This window comes from Triticum aestivum, chromosome 3A, assembly GCF_018294505.1.
Source record: "Triticum aestivum cultivar Chinese Spring chromosome 3A, IWGSC CS RefSeq v2.1, whole genome shotgun sequence".
Classification (NCBI taxonomy): domain Eukaryota; kingdom Viridiplantae; phylum Streptophyta; class Magnoliopsida; order Poales; family Poaceae; genus Triticum; species Triticum aestivum.
The window spans coordinates 31,010,161-31,033,213 of NC_057800.1; the positions used below are offsets into that span (position 1 = coordinate 31,010,161).

General features: G+C 46.0%; 1 long non-coding RNA gene across 2 annotated transcripts; it reads left to right on the forward strand.

The window, feature by feature from the left end:
• Positions 1-17,618: 17,618 nt before the first annotated feature.
• On the forward strand, positions 17,619-20,722 carry LOC123057721 (uncharacterized). 2 transcript variants are annotated; one of them, XR_006426934.1, is made up of 6 exons: positions 17,619-17,848; positions 17,938-18,047; positions 18,721-18,831; positions 19,479-19,579; positions 19,672-19,781; positions 20,405-20,722. It is a non-coding gene; the product is annotated as an uncharacterized lncRNA (long non-coding RNA). The 2 variants fall into 2 exon arrangements; XR_006426935.1 differs by having other exon boundaries at positions 17,941-18,047.
• Positions 20,723-23,053: the final 2,331 nt, after the last annotated feature.

Genomic DNA, 23,053 nt, shown 5'->3' on the forward strand with positions numbered 1-23,053 from the left:
GAAGGTCACGACTGGCTTCTCGTCGAATATAAAGGGAATAATAAATATGCCAGAGAAAAAGTTTCAGAACCTAAAGTCTCATGACTGCCACGTGATTATGACGCAACTGCTTCCGGTTGCATTGAGGGGGCTTCTACCGGAAAACGTCCGATTAGCCATTGTGAAGCTATGTGCATTCCTCAATGCAATCTCTCAGAAGGTGATCGATCCAGAAATCGTACCAAGGCTAAGGAGTGATGTGGCGCAATGTCTTGTCAGTTTCGAGCTGGTGTTCCCACCATCCTTTTTCAATATCATGACGCACGTCCTAGTTCATCTAGTCGACGAGATTGTCATCCTGGGGCCCGTATTTCTACACAATATGTTCCCCTTTGAGAGGTTCATGGGAGTCCTAAAGAAATATGTCCGTAATCGCGCTAGGCCAGAAGGAAGCATCTCCATGGGCCATCAAACAGAGGATGTTCTCGGGTTTTGTGTTGACTTCATTCCTGGCCTTAACAAGACAGGTCTCCCTAAATCGCGGTATGAGGGGAGAATGACTGGAAAAGGCTCTCTTGGAAGAGACTCAATAATATGCAGGGACGGATATTCTTGGTCTCAAGCACACTACACAGTTCTACAGAACTCTACCTTGGCGACCCCGTATGTCGATGAACACAAGAACAGTCTGCGCTCCAAACACCCGGAGCAGTGCGACGACTGGATTACATGTGAACACATCAGGACTTTCAGCAGTTGGTTAGAAACATGTCTCAGAGGTGACAACACTGTTTGTGATGAGTTGTACTTGTTGTCCAGGGGACCATCTTTGACTGTATTGACTTACAAAGGATACGAGATAAATGGGAATACATTTTACACGATCCGCTTTGATGCAGCAACCGAGAGCAGAAAGGATACATATTATGGTTACATAGTGGACATATGGGAACTTGACTACGGACCTCATTTTAAGGTCCCTTTGTTTAAGTGCAAATGGGTCAATCTGTTAGGCGGTGGGGTACAGGTAGACCCACAGTATGGAATGACAACAGTGGATTTAAAAAATCTTGGGTACACTGACGAACCGTCGTCGTAGCCAATGATGTGGCACAGGTTATCTATGTGAAGGACATGTCTACCAAACCGAGAAAAATTAAAGATAAGGAAGCGAATACATTATACGATGAGCCAAAGCGCCACATAGTTCTTTCAGGAAAAAGGGACATCCTGGGAGTGGACGGGAAGACAGACATGTCTGAAGATTATGAAAAGTTTCATGAAATTCCTCCCTTCAATGTCAAGGCTGACCCAAGCATCCTGATAAACAATGAAGATTATCCATGGTTACAGCGCAATAAGCAAATGACACAAGCGAAGAAAAAGTGAAGACTTTCTCCCGCAACTTTGTAACACACGAACATGCTACCATTGTCCGTTTTGTACATGCACATGCTATGTGGGTGAAATTATGATACCATCCCAACTTTCAACTTTTTTAGAGTTCATTTGAAATGCTTTCATGTCTTATGGTTCGGCCCTCGTAATACCATGACCATTAGTCCCTGGCCCATGCCAACTTTCAACTTTCAACTTTCTAAAACTAATGGCACTAACAGAAAGTTTATAATTTTGCTCCTCGCCCCTGGCCCATGACCATTAGTCCCGGTTTGTGCCACAAACCGGGACTAAAGGGTTGGTCCTCGTTGCGGGCCGAGTTTAGTCCCACCTCGCCAACCGAAGGGGGCTCACACCGGTTTATAAGCCCTTCCCTCTCTGCCTTGTTGAGCTCCTCTCAAAGTGAAAATAGATGCCCTAATAGAGAAAAGTTTAACCTAAATTCATAGTGAATTTCTCTGAAATTCATAGAAATTTACTAGGAATTTAGGTTGAATTTTCTCTATAAGCGCATCTATTCTCATTTTTTAGTAAGTTAATCACAAACTTGTGATTCAAACAATTTTCAAAGAATTCAAATTTTAACTATTCAAATTTGAAAACTAATGGCACTAACAGAAAGTTTATAATTTTTCTAAAACTAATGGCACTAACAGAAAGTTTATAATTTTGCTAACCTAAAAGCAAACAGAATTAAAAATTAAAGCAAAAAACAAAAGAAAATAAATAATGCAAAAAACAAATCAAAAAAACATGGAAAAACTATTTTTATAGTAAAGTTAATCACAAAATAAAATAAATAAAGCAACAAAGAAAACAAAAAACTAAAAAAGTGTTTTCAAATTTGAAAACTAATGGCACTAACAGAAAGTTTATAATTTTTCTAAAACTAATGGCACTAACAGAAAGTTTATAATTTTGCTAACCTAAAAGCAAACAGAATTAAAAATTAAAGCAAAAAACAAAAGAAAATAAATAATGCAAAAAACAAATCAAAAAACAGGAAAAAACTATTTTTATAGTAAAGTTAATCACAAAATAAAATAAATAAAGCAACAAAGAAAACAAAAAAACTAAAAAAGTGTTTTCAAATTTGAAAACTAATGGCACTAACAGAAAGTTTATAATTTTTCTAAAACTAATGGCACTAACAGAAAGTTTATAATTTTGCTAACCTAAAAGCAAACAGAATTAAAAATTAAAGCAAAAAACAAAAGAAAATAAATAATGCAAAAAACAAATCAAAAAAACAGGAAAAAACTATTTTTATAGTAAAGTTAATCACAAAATAAAATAAATAAAGCAACAAAGAAAACAAAAAAACTAAAAAATTATTTTCAAATTTGAAAACTAATGGCATTAACAAAAAGTTTATAATTTTTCTAAAACTAAAAGCATAAAGAATTAAAAATAAAGCAAAAAACAAAAGAAAATAAATAAAGCAACAAAAAAACAAAAAAATGCCACCTACTGGGCCACCACGGCCTGAATACGACTAGAAACCCTACCATGGGCCAGGATTCAGGCCCGCAGCAGGCCCAGTAGGCCCACAGGCATTGCAGTGACAGATTAGGCCCGAAAGCCTGCAGTTGAGAGGAGCTCGGGAGGGTGGGCGCAGCAGCGCTTATAAACCACTCCCGAGCCCTCTCAACTAGCGAGGTGGGACTAAACTTTTGGGCGCGGGGCAGCACAAGGCCATTGGTCCCGGTTGGTGGCACCAACCGGGACTAAAGGGGGCATTGGTCACGGTTCGTGGCACCAACCGTGACCAATGCCCCCCTTTAGTCCCGGTTGGTGCCACCAACCGGGACCAAAGGCCGCCGCTTCCCGCCCTTTGGGCTGCTGAAAAGAGGCCTTTGGTCCCGGTTGCTGGCACCAACCGGGACTAAAGGGGGAATTAGTCCCGGTTTATGCCACCAACCGGGACTAAAGCTTGGACTATATAACAAACACTTGTGAAAATTTTCAGTTTGCATCGCCAGTTCCCCCCTCCCCCGCTGACGACGCCGTCAGGCTGCTCCACCTCGCCGTCTACGCCGCCGCCAACGTCGTCGCCTCCACGAGCCCGCGTCGTCCTCATCGCCGGCATCCCCGAGCCCGCCGTCCTCGTCGTCCCCGTCGCTGCGTGCCTCCCCGAGCCCACCCCTCCTCGTCCCTGTCGCCGGCCGCGCGCCGTCCCCGTCACCGCGTGCCGCCCCGAGCCCGCCGTCCTCGTCACCGGACTCCTGCCATCGCCGCCCCCCTCGAAGTGAGCCCCCCCTTTCCCATGGTCCCGATCGAGTGCGGCCCTTTCTCTCTGCCCCTGCTCCATGGTCGCCGCCGGCCCCGACGCATTGAAGAGCAGAAGGAGAGGAGAAGGAGAGGAGAGGAGAAGGAGTGGAGCAGCAGCAAACTTTTCTCAAATTTCTGAATTTTTTTTACAGATATGAACAGTGCATATAGAGGGTGTTTGATCAAATGCTAGATGGCTTTGGGCATTTTTAGGATTTATGATATTTTTTGTGGTGAGGTACTGATGCAAGACAAAGGTGATGGCAAAATTTTAGAATTTTTTGATTGGTTTAGAATAGGTTTTCAGCAAGGAATTTGAATCTGGTTCAAATTTCATTTGAATGAAATTTAAAAAATTTAAACTATGGATCAGAAGGTTTTTGGTGAAATGGAGTGTGGGTACTGTCATGAAGTTGGAGTAATTTTTGTGGTTGTAAAAGAGTTAGGAAAATTTAGAATGTGCTAAATATGTCAAAAATGTCAAAAATTTATGTGAAAAAGAATGAGAGGAAAAAGGAAAATAAGAAGAGGAAGAAAGGAGAAGAAGAGGAGAGTTTGAAGAGGAGAAATAAATAAGAAGAAGAAAAAAAGAAAAAGAAGAGGAAAAGAAGAAAGGAATAGAGGAGAAGAAGAGAAAATAGAAGAGAAAATAGAATATTCTATTTTCTCTTCTTCTCCACTATTCCTTTCTTCTTCTCCTCTTTTTTCTTCTTTTTTCTTCGATCTTCTCCTCTAGCTATTCCTTTCTTCTTCTCCTCTTTCTTCTTCTTCTTCTTCTTAATTTTTATCGGGAACGAGGGTGTCGAGGATCGTGGAGGGGTCGAGGGTCGGGAACTAGGGTAGAGGGTCGAGGGTCGGGAACTAGGGTAGAGGGTCGAGGGTCATTAAGGGGTCAAGGGTCGAGGGTTTCAGGGTCGAGGGTTCGAGGGTTCTATAGGGTCGAGGGATCGAGGGTCGAGGGTTCCAGGGTCGTCTAGGGTCGAGGGTTCCAGGGTCGTCGAGGATAGGAAAGAAGAAAATAAGAAGAGGAAAGAAAGAAGAAGAGGAGAGGAAAAGAAGAGGAGAAATAAATAAGAAGAAGAAAAAAGAAGGAAAAGAAGAGGAGAAGAAGAAAGGAATAGTGGAGAAGAAGAGAAAATAGAATATTCTATTTTCTCTTCTTCTCCACTATTCCTTTCTTCTTCTCCTCTTTTTTTCTTCTTTTTTTTCTTCGATCTTCTCCTCTAGCTATTCCTTTCTTCGAGGGTTCTATAGGGTCGAGGGATCGAGGGTCGAGGGTTCCAGGGTCGTCTAGGGGTCGAGGGTTCCAGGGTCGTCGAGGGTTCGAGGGGTCGAGGATCGCCGAGGGGTCGAGAGAGGTTTCCTAGTGTCAAAGTATTGAAGAAATCCATGGCTTCATCATTAGCCGGAAGTAACCAGGGCATGACGAAGTCCTCCAAAGTTATTTTGGAATGGTGTCCCGGATAGGATAATTTGCCTTTTTGTATGAATTTCAGCAAAGGCCTTCCAAATAACGATATTTGGAAGGTGTTGCTGAACTTTGTACCAAAAAGCGAATTATCTTATCTGGGACTCCGTTCCAAAATAACTTTGGAGAGCTTCGTACCATCATGCACATGTTACTTTCGCCTAATGATGAAGACATGGTTTTGTTGAATCCTTTGACACTAGGCAACCTTCCGACCCCTCGGCGATCCTCTCGAACATGAGAGGAAGAAGAGGATAAAAAAAGAAGAGGAAGAAGAAAAAAAAGAGGAGAAGAAAGAATAGAGGAGTTCTTCTCCTCTATTCTTTCTTCTCCTCTTTTTTTCTTCTTCTTCCTCTTTTTTTATCGGGAACGAGGGTCGTCGAGGGACATATAGATGTAGTGTCGTCGTTGTCGATATATACCCCCTCCCGATAGCTTCAACACGTGGGGGGGGGGTCGAGGCCACTAATTAATATATATGATTCCTTACTATGATTAGGTAGCTAGTTCTACGTTTGGCACTAATATATCCATCTGTCATGTTTGAATAATAATTGCCATGTTGTAAATATTTGTAGAAACTATGGACACCGCCCGAGACGAAGCAAAAGAAGCGTTGTTGAGGGACATAATCGCAGAAGGAAGTGATGCCGTCTCGTTGTTTCTCAACGACACCGATGGTCTGGAAGGAGAGGGTGAAGAAGCTGGCTACGGTGACCTAATGCCGGTGCAAGAAGAAGAACATGAGGACGGCTCCGGTGACCCAATGCCGGTGCAAGAAGGAGACCGTGATGACGGCTCCGGTGACCGAACCGAGTCCGGCCAGGTATATATATTAGTTAAGCCTGTGCTGACTAGCTGATTGATGCATTCATTGTTTTGGTATGTACACATATTAATTAAGTCTTTGTTCTTTTTTCTAGCCCTCCGGATCGAGCACAACTTCGGTAAAGAGACGAGGCCCGAAGAAAAAGTTGAGCTCGGATGAAAAGTTTGAGATCATAGCAATCGCGCCCGACGGCCAACCGATTGAACCCCTCCGGACAAAGAGCGCATTTGTTGCTCAGTGCGGGGTTCTGGTTAGGGACAAGATCCCGATAAGCATCCAGCAATGGTTTAAGCCGGCTACAGAAGACCCTGAGGTGTCTTATGTCAATGATATGCAGAAAAATGATCTTTGGACTGAGCTGAAGTCAAATTTCACCCTACCGCCAGAGGATAATCCAGAGAACCCAGTTAAAGAGCAATTAATCAAGTCTTTTGCTCTTAAGAGGATGGCAGAACTATTCAGGAGGTGGAAGAAAGAGCTGAATAAGTTTGTCGAAAATAATGAGACACCAGAATTCAAGGGCAGATATGAGAAGATCAGAGATCACTGGCCCGCATTTGTGGCCCACAAGACATCGGAAAAGAGTAAGAAGATGTCGGCGACAAACAAGCAAAATGCTGCGAAGAAGATGCTTCACCATCGCACGGGGTCAGGTGGCTACCTCGTAGCCCGGCCTAAGTGGGCCAAGACTGAGAATGATCTGGTTGATAAAGGGATCGAACCAGAGACAATTAGCTGGCCAGACCGTTGCCGGACTTGGTTCTTCGGGGCTGGCGGAACCTTGGACCCTGTAACAGGGAAGTGCATTTGGACGAACGATCAAATGGACATACCAGTCAGGAAGCTTAAGCAGTATATCGAAGCAGCGCAGCAAGGGAAGTTCTTTCCAGACAGAGAGAACGACGAGCTCACAATGGCCCTCGGGAATCCTGAGCACCCTGGACGGACACGAGGCACGCCAGGCTCCATTCCGTGGAAGGTTGGGTTTCCGGACGCAGGCGGTTACAAATCCCATGAGAGGAGGAAAAAAGTGCAGCAGACCCAAATGCAGGCGCTGCAAGCAAGGGTAGACGCGATAGAGGAACGAGAAGCAAATCGCAGCAAACGTACTGCCGAAGCTTCCCCCGAAGCTACCCCGCCATCTCAGCGCAGAAGCAGCGTGGCTTCCACCGAGCTGCTTCAGCCGGAGCATGCCTTGATGGCTCCTGCCAGCTATCCCGTGGATGCTATCACGGAGTCTCAAAATTGCCACCTTATGACGCAATGGATGAATTTGAAGGTCAAGGCGGCTGTTGGCTCTGTTTATCCTACTGAACCCGGCGCAACTTTTCACTGCCGGCCGATTCCAGAAGGATATGCTAGGGTGATGGTGGATGAAATAACGGAGGGATTTGAGGACCTCCAGCTTGACCACCCTACCGGTGAAGGGGAGACTCGGCTGGGGTCTGCTCTGAAGACTCCATGCCTATGGCGGAAGGAGCTCATCAACCTTCCGAACTGGACGCCTCCGCCTCCTCCTCCTCCTCCGGCGAGTCAGGGCACTCCGCCTCCTCCACCGCCTCCTCCTCCGGCGAGTGACGATCAGGGCCCTCGGCCGGCTCCTTCTCCGGCGCGTGGCGGCACTCCGCCTGCGCCGGCGCGCCCGAGCAGCCAGCCTCCTCCTTCTCCGCCTCGTCAGCAAGGGCGGAAGAGACCCGCCGCCGCTCCAGCAGCTGCTCCGGCGCGTCGTAGTCCTTCTCCTCCGCCTCGTAAGCAAGTAAAGAAGACAACCGCTTCGTCTGCTCGGCCGGCGTCTAGCAGTACAACCAGAGGCGGGAGGACATACAGATTCGGTCCTTCTCTGAAGAGTCCACAGAAGTTACCATACGAGAGGACCCCGGAGGAGAACGCGAAGATCGCGCGAACCGAAGTGGATGACTGGTTTCAAGGGTTGAGAGCAAAGAGACATCCACCTCCGGAGGAGAAGGTAGATCCGGTGAAAGTGAAGCGCACTCTGGCTGCCCTGGCAAAACCACCCAAGTCTCCGCCGAAAGGCAACTATGAGCGCATTATTGCAAAGACATGGGCCGAAGCGGAGCGGTCGGGAAGTACAGTCAGTGATCAAAGGCTGAAAGAACGACGAGCAGCTGGGAAACAAATTGCCCAGCTCGGCGAACAAGCGAAGCAATCGTGCCCCCCCTCAAGGTGCCTAGCGACATCGTCGATCCGAGGATGGTGCCCGGTTATGGCAATGTTGACGATTACCTGCCCGACGATGTACATTATGATCCCATGGAGGTGCAGATACACAGATACGAGTACGGGAAGCCTCTCGTCAAAGATGAAAAATCTTTAACAACGATGATGCGAAGATTACATGATTGGTACTTGAAAATCTGCAGAGAGTCTGGGGGGAGGAGTACTTTGTATGCGAGAGTTAAACCGGAGCATGACCTCATTGGAATTGAACTGTTGCCTATTCCATTTGAGGAGTTCTATCAGTTTTTCAATCAATTGGCCCTCGATAAAACAACGATCACCTGCTACTGTCTGTAAGTACTACTACTTCTGTCATTAAGTCTCTCTATATAGCTCATCTCTTTCATTGCATGTATTTATAATTATCCTCACTATATTATGCAGAATGAAGATCGCCGAATTGAAGAAAAGACAAATCGGTGATATTGGGTTCGTTAACACATATCTCATAGATGCAACTGAGGTTGAACATCGTCCCGGAGATACCGAGGCCAACTTGCTACGATCATTCAAAAAAATGAACACAAAGATATAATACTCTTTCCTTACAACTTCAAGTGAGTGTTACTGTCTTGTGCATATTCGGTTTCCCTTATATATTAGTCCAGGTTATAGTAATGTAATTGATGAGTTATGCATGCGTGTGCAGTTTCCACTATATTCTCCTAGAGATTAGGCTTGAGCAGGGAGTAGTAACCGTCTTGGACTCTAAACGAAAAGATCCCCAGGAGTATGCGGACATGACTGAAATCCTCAAGAAGTAAGTTAAATCGGTCATTATCCACCATATCAGCAACTTTGTTCATTTCCTGATATCAAGTAATTGTTTTCTTTGTCCGGCAGGGTTTGGAGAAAATTCACCAGAAAAGTTCCGGGACTGCCGAAGGAGCTGGAATTTAGACACTCGAAAGTAAGTACTATAGTAGCATGTTCCGCGCATCTCCTAGTGATTCAAGCGCTAGTTTCATCAATACCATTTAGCATTCTTGCTTATCAGTTTGATTGACCTCTATTTCTTGTAAAGTGGTTGTGGCAGGAACAAGGGAATGATTTCTGTGGATACTACGTCTGCGAGTCCATCCGCCACACGATCTGTGAGCGGGGCGGGTACTCTGACGAACAATATGAATTACGTAAATAACAACATTCACAATTTTATTTTATTATCATCATTTGTATTGAGTTTCATTCATTCATATATATATATATATATATATATATATATATATATATATATATATATATATGTATTGACCCCCTTCTTCAAATTAGATGTTTCGGAAGCGGGATGAACTCCTAGCACCAGCTCGCATGCGAGCAATTCAAGAGGAATTGGCGGCATTCTTTCTTGACCACGTGATCGCTGAAGACGGAGAATACTATGTGGACCATGAGTCCGTATGATTATATTTGTAAGAGATAATTATTGTATATATGTAGCCGGTAGTGTCGGATAGATATACGAGAACTTGTTGTTCGACCAATCTCTCGGAGAAGGAGAGGTGGTCGATATCACTTCTCTCTGTATGCATATATGTTCATGACGATCTTCTGTTTCCTTCGTTTGCTTACTAGCTAGCTAGCGTGTCTAGTCCTCTCTATACGTATGTATAGTACGTAGCGTCGACCAAGCACGGACATAAGAGAGAACACTTCTCTCTATTAATTATAGCTAGCTAACACAATATATGAAATACCTAAATTAACCCCCCAAAACCCCCAAACCCCCCCCTTTCAAAAAAAAAACAAAAACCCCAGCCACAGAAATGCTGACGCGTGGATGTCTATTGGTCCCGGTTGGTGCCACCAACCGGGACCAAAGGGTCTCCTACCTGGGCTCCGCGCATAGGCCACGTGGAGGCCCATCAGTCCCGGTTCTAGATTGAACCGGGACTAAAGGGACAGGGCATTAGTACCGACACTTTAGTCCCGGTTCAGGAACCGGGACTAAAGGCCCTTACGAACCGGGACAACAGGCCCTTTTTCTACCAGTGTGACGTGATCTGTGGCGCCGGTGTCGAGATACCAATTGGTATCCACGCCGTAGGAGTGGGCAGAGTTGGCGGAGCGTGGGTTGCCACCACTACCGCCGCCACCACCGCGCCCACCACCGCCGCGTCCGCCACCACCGCTGCCTGCAGGGTTACGTACATTGTTGTTGAAGCCTTTATCGAACCTCTTCTTTCAGCGCCACGCACCGTGCCCTTCCTCCTTGCAGATTTGACAGCGTTCGCGGTCACCACGGTCACCGCGGTCACCGTTCTGCTGGCGCGGCGCACCACCGCCACCACCATTGCCCGAGTTATCCGAGTAGTTGCCCCCGCCGTAGCCACCGCGTCCACCACCCTGACCACCGCGACCGCCGCCGTAGCCGCCATGACCACCCTTCGCAGCGAGGTTGGCGGAGTGATGAGCGGAGAAGGCGGCGTGCTGGGCGGTGATCCGGGCCTCCGCAGAGAGCAGCAGCGTGAAGAGTTTGCTGAGACCGATCGGCCGATCGGTGGCAGCGCGCATGGAGATGGAGGTGACGAACCCGTTGTAGTCGGGCTCGTGCATGAGGCCCTCGAGGATGTGCGAGACGATATCCTCCTCCTCGAGGGGCTTTCCTGCAGCAGCAAGTTCATCTGCTAACCCCTTCATCTTCGTGAAGTAAGTAGAGGCGGAGAGATCGCCCTTGCGGGCGTTGCCGATCGCCGAGTGAAGCTGAATTTGACGTGCTCGGGACTGCGCAGAGAAGCTCTCGACCAGGGCTTGCCAGACGCCCGCGGCGGTGGTGTGATTGGACACCTGCATCAGAACCTCACGGGATAGAGATGCGAGCAAAAAAGTTAGGACCTGTTGATCTTGAGTAACCCAGATTGCATGCTCTGGATTGGGCAGCTCGGTGGTCTCCTTCTTCCCATTGGTCTCCTTCTCGGTGACGATGACAGCAGCGGGTTCCTCGATCGAGCCGTCAAGGTAGCCCTTCATCGCCGCAGCCCTGACGTGCGGAAGAACTTGGACCTTCCACACCAGGAAGTTGTCACGGGTGAGTTTCTCCGTGATGGTGTGGCCGAGGGAGGCGAGCGAGGGCATGGCCATGGCGTGGGAGGAGGAAGAAGATGACATGATCTAGATGTGTGGAAGAACTAGGCTCTGTATACCATGTGAAACAAGAGGCTGGAAGCGCATGCCGGGGCAGGGCGCATTGCGTGTTTATATAGGCCAGACATGCGGCTAAGATTACAAAGGAGGTTAGGGATAGGTTAGGTGTGGATTGATCTCCGAACTAAGCTAACTACCAAGATCTAATCACAACAACCTAACCTATCATAACTACAACATGCACGCCACATATCTAACCCGCATACAATGATGTTTAACAGTGCATGCAGGCAGTGACGCCGCACCTCAAGGTGGCAGCGGAAGGCCTCACGAGGGAGCTCGTCCAGCTGCCCACGCAGGATTTCTCCTGGGTGGAGAGCTTGCCCTTCAGAGAGACTGAGTACTGGGTCGATATACACAGGACCTTGACCCAATGCCTTCGTCCAGACCCACTCTGCTGCAGCGGCCATGATGGTTTCATCGTCCCTTCCACTTGTAGCAGCAAGAGCGACAAACAATCGTCGGTGTCACCAGCGAAGTCGAGGCTGGCGTGCACACTGTTTCCAGAGCAGGTGATTACGGTCTACCTGCAACGCCATATCTCGCCGCCGGCTCAAGCTCCGCACAAAACACACGAAAGGCACGACGCCGACATGGCGACATGCATCGTCTGACGTGAAGCTCTCGATAGGCCGTCGACGTCGAGCGCCACCTTCTTCGCCAGGTTCCAACCCCCTCTCTGACGACGCCGCCTTGGGCCGGGTCAGGGCCGCCATGGACGACGGCGACGCGCAGCTCACAGTCACCGTGCCCAGGGTCGGTGCCGCCGTGACCATGCCCGAGCCGTCCGTCGCCATCGAGGTCCTCGAGCCCAGCCCGTGCTGACGGCGGTCGCGCGCGACGCCGGTGCCGACTCCGGCAGACGTACGTGCAGTACTAAGTTGCCGCTCGTATGTACGCAGGGTTCCACAAGTTTGGCAAGCACTGAATCGCGTGCGTATATATGGTAGGTTCCATCGCGACTCGAGAAAAGGAATTCTCGTCTCCTCATGTCTAATTTCTTTCTTTCCTCGGCACCGGCAGGTTCCATCTTCCATCTGCAGGCCATGGACGACGGCGCCGCCCGTACGTGCCGGCAACGGCCGGCCATCGGTGTTGGCGATCGACGCAAATCCAAATCGATTCTTGTTTTCCTAGTCGATTGCAGTACGCACGGAGCACAAAAATCACACATATATAGTGTTACTATTCATCACACAGGGTGCAGAACAAGTTATTCTTCATCCGAGGTAATCTTACGATCATTTCATAATTAAATTACATTTCAAATTCAAATAGTTACATTTCTATTGATTCACTACGTAAAATTTGACATAAGAAAATAAAAATATAGATCATAAGACAAGAAAATTTGCAGTTTATGTGTATTTTAGACTATGTTTTTATGTTTGTAATTTTACATAACATAAAACATTTTTTACGGCGATTATATATTTTCTTACGGTCCCTTCTTACCTCGAAAATAAGACAAAACTTACGGAACGTAAAATTACGGTGCATTGATGGTAAAATAGAGGGGAGTGAAGAATAACTATTCTTCAACCAGGGTGACGAATAATGCTATATATATATCAGAAGAACCTCCATACCTCGCCATCAACGCTTCGTCAAAGAATCAAATCACGACTCTTGACTTGGCGACAAACGAAACAAGATGACATCTTGACAATGCCAACGCTGATGTCGACCGTCGGACTACACGCACGCACGCACGCATGCAAATTGTTTGCTCGTCGGCTCGTCCTTATTAAGCTACGAGATGCATACGTGCTCACCTACATGCGTCGTCGTCGCTCTCGGCCGTCCACGTCGAGCGCAGCAGGGGCGCCACCTTCTTCGGCAGGTCCCACCTCCCGGAGGACGACGCCTTGGGCCAGGTCGGCGGCGGCGCCGTCGCCGTGACCATGCCCGAGCCGACCGGCCACGGCCATTGATGTCGTCAAGGCCAACCCGGCCATGTTGACTGGAGTTGTCGGCGACGTGCATACGTGGTGGTCGTTGGGCATCGACGAGTCCATATGACTCGGCTACAATGATGTGATGTCAAAGACATGGCGATGGACAAACGAAATGGCATGGGCGCATGGGAGATAAATCAAGGCGTCATAGGGACGGCATCCTACATGTTTACAGTTGAGGCACACACTTTATTTTTATAACCGTACGTGTGAGATGTCATCATCTAGCCAATGCACGAGAAATCAACGAAACACGTGTGTTACGTTTGTGCAACCAAAATTATATGAAGGGTCTGAGCGGTCTAGAGATGAACCGAGGTGACGAGCATCTAGATCTGTTGCCTTGATGCGATTGCCTCTTAGTTAACTTATTTCTAGTGCAAGATGGTTATGAATGATTCAATATAACCAAATTAATATATTGCATTCTTGTTTATGCGCAGTAGATGGTGAGAAACAAAAGCTATAGCATATACATGCAAAACTTGCAAGTTTTGCATGCACATGCATGGCATATGAAATTGTGCCAATATGGCCCGCTCATTTGTCGTGCGGTGTTTTCCCTCTCATTTTTCATGCCAACATGGCCCGCCAAGTTTTTTTTCCAGTTATTTCTTTCACCATGTCTTATATATGCCCCATCTATGGATATATCTTTGGTAAACTTTGGGCGTTTTTAGCGCAAAAATCGACATGTTAACCAATACATATGAGACTTCTATGTTAATAATTTTCCCCATCATTGTATATTGCATGTTATCAAATCCGAACGCAAAAAAGAATACTCTTGCCTCTTGAGCAGTGTCATTAGGATCTTGGGCGATTAGAACAGGAGGTAAGGGGAAGGCTGCTTCACAGCTTTAAGGAAAAACCTTAGAAGCTTTGCACAAGTGAATTCGCTGTTGTCTCCCAGGAGCTTTAGGACGCCCCATTAGTCCCTCACACACATTGCTTGTCCGGGGGATGGGGGTGATTTTAGGAAATTCCCTAGAGTTACTCATAACAAAACTCAATTCCCAACATCTTTCAGTAAAAAAAACATGGACGAAAAGGAAGTTATCTCTCTTCTCCCGTAGGCCTGCTTCAGTCCGTCAAAGTCAGTCTCACCCCCGCCCCGGTTACCACTCACCCCTTCCCTCAGAAAGAGAACAAAGTGACCGAAACACACATGCAGTACTCGTCAACCATCATTGCGTTGTTGCGACCCAAAATGATTTTTCCATGAACATGACATGGTGTGGCTGTGACCTTGTGTCATAGAAATGAGTGGCGGTAGCATGTCCTCGTCGGCGGCCAACAAAAGCATCTCTTGGGTGGTGCAATGTGTTGCGCCAGCTTGAGTACTCGCGGACCCCTACCTCATGTAGTCCCGGGTCATAGATCGGTTCAAGACCATCGCCCAGGCCTTCGATACCGCCGACACAAGATCAATGACTGGCTCCTCAAAGTGAGTTGGCCGAGTCAGAGCACTTATCCCGGCTCCAAGGCAACGACGGGCAGTGCCAGTTGTAGTCCGCGGTCGATCGTCACCGCCAGGCTCATTTAATTTAAATCGTTTTGCTAGGTTTAAAATTAGCAGATCGTTTAATGTAAATTGCTATTCTATGTGATATGATGGTTCATACCTATCATTTTAAACGACCAACCATGGTATTTCAATAAAAGTTACTCCATCGGATCCAAATTACTTGACGCGACTTTATTACAACTTTGTACTAAACTTGCGTCAATTAATTTGGACAGGAGAGAGTAACATTTTTTAATTCAAAATTTTGAAATGAGTGCCCATGGTGTTTCAATAATTTACTATTTTATGCTAGAAAATACTAAGTGTATATTACTACATGTGTCATTCCATGTTTAAACATTATTCTAGTACCATTCTACTCCTGGTATGATTCTCAAATTATTGACCAATACACTTTTGGGATATTTAATTATATAATATTCTAGCTATGCTCCATGATTATAATATGTCGCTACCGTTCACACCCAAATAACGTGGTGAAACATTCCATGGAAAAAGAACTTTTAGTTGATAGAGGGCAACCCTAAGAACCGCTAGCTAAAACCGCCAGAAACGGGAGGAGAGGTGTTGTTATTGAAAATCAGCTAGTACATGTAATGTGCAGTTCCATGGCAAGAAAAGTACCTTCGGTTGCCATGGCAACACAAAAATAGGTTATTGTCATGCAAAACCTATGTACTTGCCATATATATACAATGTTTAGTTGCCATGGCAAAAAACTACCATCAATTGCCATGGCGAACACAAGAAGATATATTTGCCATCGCAACAGTTATGTTATTGCCATGGAACAACTAAGTGGTTGCAATTAAAAAGAGAGTTTCAACATTTTTTAGTTCCATATTTTTATACTAAAGTTGTTTGTAGATTTGTTTTAGATTTTTAATAATACATTAAGAAATTTACGCCATAGCGTGGAGAGCGGTAAAAAACCTTGATCGATTGGGACCAGGGGGTGATCCGCGTGACACGGAGTCTGCACCGTCGGATTTGAGAGGAAGGAATGGCTGAGATTGAATTGATAGGGGTGATCCGTGGGATGAGCAGATTGACCAATGAGGATGCATCAATTTTCATCGATTTGTTTATTTGATGGTACAGACAGCAAATGCCATGCGCCAAAGTCTACAATAAAGGTGGGTCCGGAATACCTCCCGTCCACTCAAATGGTTTTCGCGGTCCCGAACTTCCTCGGTTAAATCACGGAGCGGAAAAAAGGCCAAATGTTTTAGCGGTCCCGTACTTCTTCAGTTAAGTCACGGAGGGGGAAAAGATCGAAATGTTTTGGTGGTTCCGGACTTCAAATGAAAGGGCGAAGAGAAAGACTTTGGCTAAAGTGAAAATGGTTTCAAACGAGAATCCAACCCCTACCCATCAAACGCACCCAACTGCTAAAAAGATAATTTAAAATAATTCAGTTTCATATATTTATATTGAACATGTGCACTAGATTTTATTTAGATTTATAATAATTCAGAGAGAAGATTAGGCTAGAGGTGATCGTCGGATTTTTTTCAAGGAGCAACGAGCTCAATCCACATGACATGAAGTGTCCACTGTATAACTCAAGGCCGGCCAATCAAAATCATGCATCTACGACGAAAACTATGGCTCCCGCTTCCCGCTCACGCGCTTATATATTGGCGCCAAAGTGAAAATCGTTCCCGACAAACGCGCGCAGCCCGCCGGCGCCAAAGTGAAAATTATTCTGAGCGAGCAAACGCGCGCAGGCCCGCCCGCGCCAAAACAAAAATAATGATTTCAAACCAAAACCCAACCCAACTCCAAAGCGACACAACCGCTCGAGACGAGAGGCCCGGATCCAAAAGCCAGCCGCTTCCGTCTTTCTTCCTCCTCTCCACCCGATTCCCCCAACCTCCCCAAAAAACCCCAACCAGCCGCCGCCGACGACCACCTCTCCCCTCTCCCGTCCCCGCCGGCGACCTCCCCTCTCCCATCCCTGCCGGCGACCTCTGCTCTGCCAACCCCACCGGCGACCTCCCGGCCTCCGCCTCCTACCCCATCCTCTCATTCCGTCCCTACACCCCATATCCAATCGAGCAGCTCAACGGAATCCCTAGCCCGATGCCATGGCCACCGCGCCCCACCAGCAGCTCTCTCCCCCCCCCCCCCCCTCCCTAGCCCGCGCCCATGGCGACCTAGCAGGCAGGAGGAGCCCAAAACTCTCTCTCTCTCTCTCTCTCTCTCTCTCTCTCTCCCCCTCCCTCCCTCTCTCTCGGCTTGTCCTCACCTCGCCTTCTCTCCCTCCCAGATCAAGCAAGGTCGCCATGGGAGAGGCAGGGTGCTTCCTCCACGTGATGTGCTGCTGCTTGCTTTGGACGCCATGGACGTTCCTCCCTCCTCTGGTTCTTCTCGCTCATCAAGGCAAGCTGCTCAAACCATCTTCTCCTCTGAGATTTGGTACACGAACGAAAATGGTATTTTATTCACATCTGACGTTGCCTATTTTGTTGTTGAGATTGACCGTATCCTGTGTCAAATGAATCTTTTTCCCCTTCTTTTGCAATGCAGAATATTGCTTCCGAGTGATAGACATTGACATCACTGTAGAGCAAAATGTTCATTATGTGTTGTTCTGTTGAATAACGTCTGAAACAGGTCCAACCAATTGCCAAGTTTATTAATAGTTGTTCAAAAAGAAAAGAAAAATCATGTTCTCGCCTATCTGAAGGATATGTGTTTAAAAAAACTGTATCGGCTTCCTAGATGCACTTTCTGTGTCAACATTGTTTTTAAAAAGCGACAGATGTCTATCCAAAATGTTGAACTTCATGGTCTCGTATAATTTCTTGACTTGGCGAAAGTAATTTCTGGATCGAACAACACTCACCATGGAGTTCGAGTGGACCATGGTCCTGAACCTCTTGTCTTTTTGGTACGGTGATTGACTTCTTTTTTCCTCTGTATGTGCAGGAGCTGATCATTGCTACGTGTTGGTGTACCTCGACAAGCTCACCCAGGGAGGGCACCCCCAAGCTCAACTCCATGGAGCCATGCTTCAGCGTCAAGGACAGGTTTTTGTTTCTGCATCCCTTACCATGACATGATTTCTTCTGTTCTTTCTCGATTTGAGCTCAATTTTTGTGATATCCTTCTGGTGCAGCAGCAGGATTCCGTTGGTACAACAGAGGACAATGGGTTATCTAGGTGCGTGGTGGTAGGCTATTCCGTTGGACCTGCTGCATGTTCATCATCGGCTGCATAACAGCCATGGTGAGCTCCTCTCCTTCCTCTGCTCCCCGCCTCCGGTTGATCTGGGGTAGAACAAATACCTGCTCCATTTATACATTAGATGATAAGATATGGAACATGCACGTCGGCTTCTTCAATCTAAATACGTGTATTTGGCTCCTGCTTATATGTAATAGCCCTAAGGTGACCATTGGCTGCCATGGCATGGTCATCTGTTGACCTAAAAAGATTTGAGAGGTTAACCTGGAAGAGACTGAACCTCATGCATGTAGCAGCTCTGCCTAGGCTAGACCCGATCACCGGAAACAAAAAAGTACTTGAAGAAACAAATAATGGCCTGCGTACATTCAAGTAATCAACTAGTTAATTGATTAGCAGGTCAACCTGGTGCACAAAGAATTCCAAGCCATGTGGAGGACTTTGCTTCCTTTTTCCAGTTAGCCGTGTGGTTGATCTGGTATATTTGCAGTAGTACACATACAAGTTGTCAAAACTAGCTCCTTTCCTGGTCAAGTGCCCAGTGGTAGCAACTAGCAACTGCAGTCTCGCTTTAAATTGTTGGTCATGTCACACAAGTTGTAGCCATGGTAGCGATGTTCAAACTTTAAATTCAGTATCAGCCATTTCCTTTTTTTGGATTGTTATCGTAATACTTTGACATGTAGATAATGATATTATTTTTTTCATTTTACAGAACCAACTCGCCTGTCCTTTTATTTGTGGTATTGATGGCCATGGACCACAGTTCCAGTAGTCGGCAAAATCAAGTATCTAGTAACTGCTCCTATCCAGTATGCATGCAAAGGTATCACGTCATCCCTTTCCTATTCACATTCCACTGACGAAAATTCATTCTACTTGAAAGCTCTATACTACTCCCTCCGTCCCATAATATAAGACGTTTTTCGACACTACACTAAGGTCAAAAAACGTCTTATATTATGAGACGGAGTAGTACTTTCAAATGGAATCTGTCACGAGCATAGGCCCTGGGACTAGCCAGGGTCCAAACACATATTTTATATTTAAGTAAGTTGGAGTATATCATGATCTCTGCGTTGCTGGGTTAGTGTAGCATATAGCTCAGTCTCTGTAAATTATAGACTGAGTGTCTCTGTTTACATGCTCTGGGTCTGCCCCATTACTACCTGGACTACAAGGTTTATGTACATGTGAATATCCTTCCTCAAGATTTCACCATGATCCAAAATCCTGCTTGGTTCTTCTTGCTTTTCCTGTAGTGGTGATAATTTGGTATATATCAAACCATAGCCTGCTCTTACATTGTTACACTACTCTTTAATAAGAAATTTGAATACTAACTAGGCACAGATCCACACGGAAACTAGTACTTGATCGAACGGCACTGACCATGGGTTCGGGTGGACCATGGTCCTGAACCTCTCGTCTCTTTGGTATGATGATTGACTTCTTTTTTCCTATGTGTGTCAGGTGCTGACCATTGGTTCGTATTGGTGTACCTCGACAAGCTCACCCAGGGAGGACACCCCCAAGTTCAACTCCATGGAGCCCTGCTCCAGCGTCAAGGACAGGTCTTTGTTTCTGAATCCCCTACCAGGACATGATTTCTTCTTTTCGTTCTCGATTTGAGCTCAACATTTGTTATGTCCTTGTTGTGTAGCAGCAACAGGATTCCATCGGTACAGGTGAGGACAACGTGTTCATCGAGTTGCGCGGTGGTAGGCTCTTCCGTTGGACCCATTGCCTGTTCGGCATCGGTTGCATAACAGCATGGTGAGCTCCTCTCCTTCCTCTGTTTCCCGCCTCCGGTTGCTCTGAGCTCGTGGCCATCCAGCCATGGCTGGCTGATACACCCCATGCGTAATCATGATGGTACTGTTTGTTTGTTCGTTTGTTCTTCATACACTAGAGTAGAATCTTGATTTTCTGTGAGAGGCAATCAATGTCAAGTTGAAAAATGTATGTCCTTTCCACACAGGAATTCAAAGTCCTTCATGGAAAATATGAGATGTTCACCCTGAGTGTATCTACTGTACTTTATGCTCAAGAAAATACAATGCATGTTGTGGTTGTTAATTTGTAGGGTATAAACTTGAGGGTGAGTGGTGTAGTTATTCTCAAAGGGGTCAACCTAACCCCAGCAGGCATATTGTTGAAATGAAATTGTAGGGTTGGCTTTTTGAGCGTGCAATTAAGCCCCCTTTTCCCTTTTGTGCTTCATTACTCAGGGACATTGAAACATCTCTTGTTATTTATTTCATATACTGGATGCAAATCATTCCTGTTCAAGCCCACTTACACAACCAGTGCTATAATATAGGCCTCATGCCGATGCTATAGTATAGGCCTGTTAGCTGACTGTACATAATCTAACTTGCAGTGTGTGTGGCATGCAGGGAGGTGGCGATCAGTCGGACACGGGGGGCAGTCGGTGCCGTGGAGGTGATGCTCATGCAGTGGGTCTCAGCCCTATTTAAAGGACTTAGATGGCAGAATTTGCGGAGGAACCCTTAAATAGGAATGGTGTGTAATGTTCTTAGCTTCGTGTAGAGTACTTATTTATTGCAATCAGAGTAATGATCTGTTCTCTGTAGCCAAAATTCTGCACTGTTTTGTTTCAGTTTTCCTTGTCAAGATAGTCCATGTGTGTGTGATGTGCTCATGTGAGCTATCTTACAGGAATTACCATGTATGTGTGGTGCAAATGTGTTCTGCATATTATACCCATGTTGGATTTTTAGTGAAGCATGGCACACTTGCTCTATTTACATATACACTGGCCATGGCGGTAGGCTCTTCCGTCGGACCCGCTGCCTGTTCAGCATCGGCTATATAACAGCCATGATGGGCACCTCTCTTTCCTCTAGTCCCCGCCTCCGGTTGCTCTGGGGTAGAACAAATACCTGCTCCATTTATATAATACTCCCTCTATAAACTAATATAAGACATTTCAGCTCATTACTTAAGTGAGCTAAAACACACGCCTTATATTAGTTTACAGAGGGAATAGAAAATAAGATATGGAACATGTACGTACAACTTTTTCAATCTGAATACGTGTATTTGGCTCTTGCTTATATGTACTAGTCATAGGATGACCATTGGTTGCCATGGCATGGTCATCTGCCGACCTAAAAGATTTGAGAGGTCAACCTGGAAGACTGAATCTCATGCATGTAGCAGCTCTGTCTAGGTTGGTGAGAACCAAGTTAATTTTTGCAAGTACGATTCCTTGTGCAATTCTAACTAGCTAGACCTGATCATCTGAAACCAAAAATCACTTGAAGAAACAAATAATGGTCTGCGTGGATGCAAGCAATCAATCTGTTAATTGATTAGCAGGTCAACCTGTGTAGGAAGAATTCCAAGGCATGTGGAGGACTTTGCTTCCATTTTCCAGTTAGGTGTGTGGTTGATCAGGTTCATTTGTTGCGCGGCTTGCGCCTCGAACAGTACTTGCTGAATAATAATAGTTTTGTTCAAGTTCATCTCTTTGACATCTTGTTGTTGGTAGCATGCTATGCTAGCTGGACAGCAGCTGAACATCAATAGTAGTATTGAGTTAGGGCAATATGGTAGCCTTGGTTAGTAGTTAACGGAGCTACAGATTACATTTGCCTTATGATGATGGTAGCCTTGTGTTTTTCTAACCTTCCTTTTGATAATTATGATTGATTAGTTTGTGCTTCAGCATGTACAGCCGTGTTTCTTTGGTGCTTACCTGCACACTGCACTAGATGTGTTAGTATCATCATCATGGCTGTGGTAACTGCCAATATAGTAACATGGTTTAGTTAATCTTTTTTTCCCTTTTGTTTGTTTGTTTGTTGTTTGTTTCTCATCCATAAGAAAATATTCTTAAACTCACTCACTTGCAGGTTGGAACTTTCAATAATATTCTGCTCCTCCATTGGCTACAAGCCATCGAAGCTTGGCACATGGGCGGGAAACATACAAATCGGTCGTGGTTGCTGGATCGGTTGGTGCCCGAGGTCGATGGCCAGCTCTCATCTCCACCGTCACCGGTAACGGTGTGGTTCGGCTTCGGCTACAATCGTTGAAAGGTATCCTCTTCCGCTCTTCCTGTTGCTCTGGGCACATGATCATTGAGCCATGGTATAGCTCTGCGTCATGGCATCTGTGCGATGGGTACTTAAGTTTTCGGTTTGACCTTGATGGCCTCAATTGGGCTCGGTAATGCTTGCTGTTAGCTAGTTAATCGTCTCGGTATTCTCAGTATTCCTCTGGACCCGTTCTAGCTAGGTAAACTGACTTGTGTACTTATCAAGTAAATCACTCAGCATGTTACTTTAGGAGCAGATTTCTCATTCTTCTCAGGAAGAGAAACCCTCAACTTACTTGGTTACTTGTCAATGGCCAAGCATATGTGTGCATTAATAGTTTCAAGTTTTTACAAATGGAGCAGCAGGAGGTTTTCTAGTCGATGAGTTGTTCTGGGGTAGCGACTCGGAAAAAGTCGAGCCTGCAGTTGCGACTAGTCGTGACTCGAGTCATGAGTCGACATTTTTTTGCGACTGATTGACTAGTCCTGTGACTAAAACCATGGCAGGAGCACACATAGATAATGTGTTTATCTTGATCTGAACTGATTCCTCACATAGATTATTTGTGCCTTTTCCGGTGATGACCAAATGCTTTAAGTTAATTATCAAATGTACAAGAAGCCATGCAAATGCACTAGGGAGTTTGACAAGCGATTGTACAAATGTAGGCTTTTCTGATTTTGTACTTGTTTTTTTTAGACCCTGACTCGATAGACTCTGACTTGCATATTGGTAATTAGTTATACTACTGCCTTACATTTTTTTCAGGCACTTCATATGTTCAGTTTCTTATATCACAAACATTTTTTCATAGGTGCCCCTACCCCTGCCTCTAGCGTGTGGGTGAACTAGCTGACGGGTGGGTGCTTCCTCCTACTCTCCTAGCGAGCATGGTGAGGTTCCCCTATCTTCCCTCTCTATCCCTAGATCTGAATAGCGCATGCAGTTTGTATGTTATGGTTTTCGGGCTGACCTAAGAGC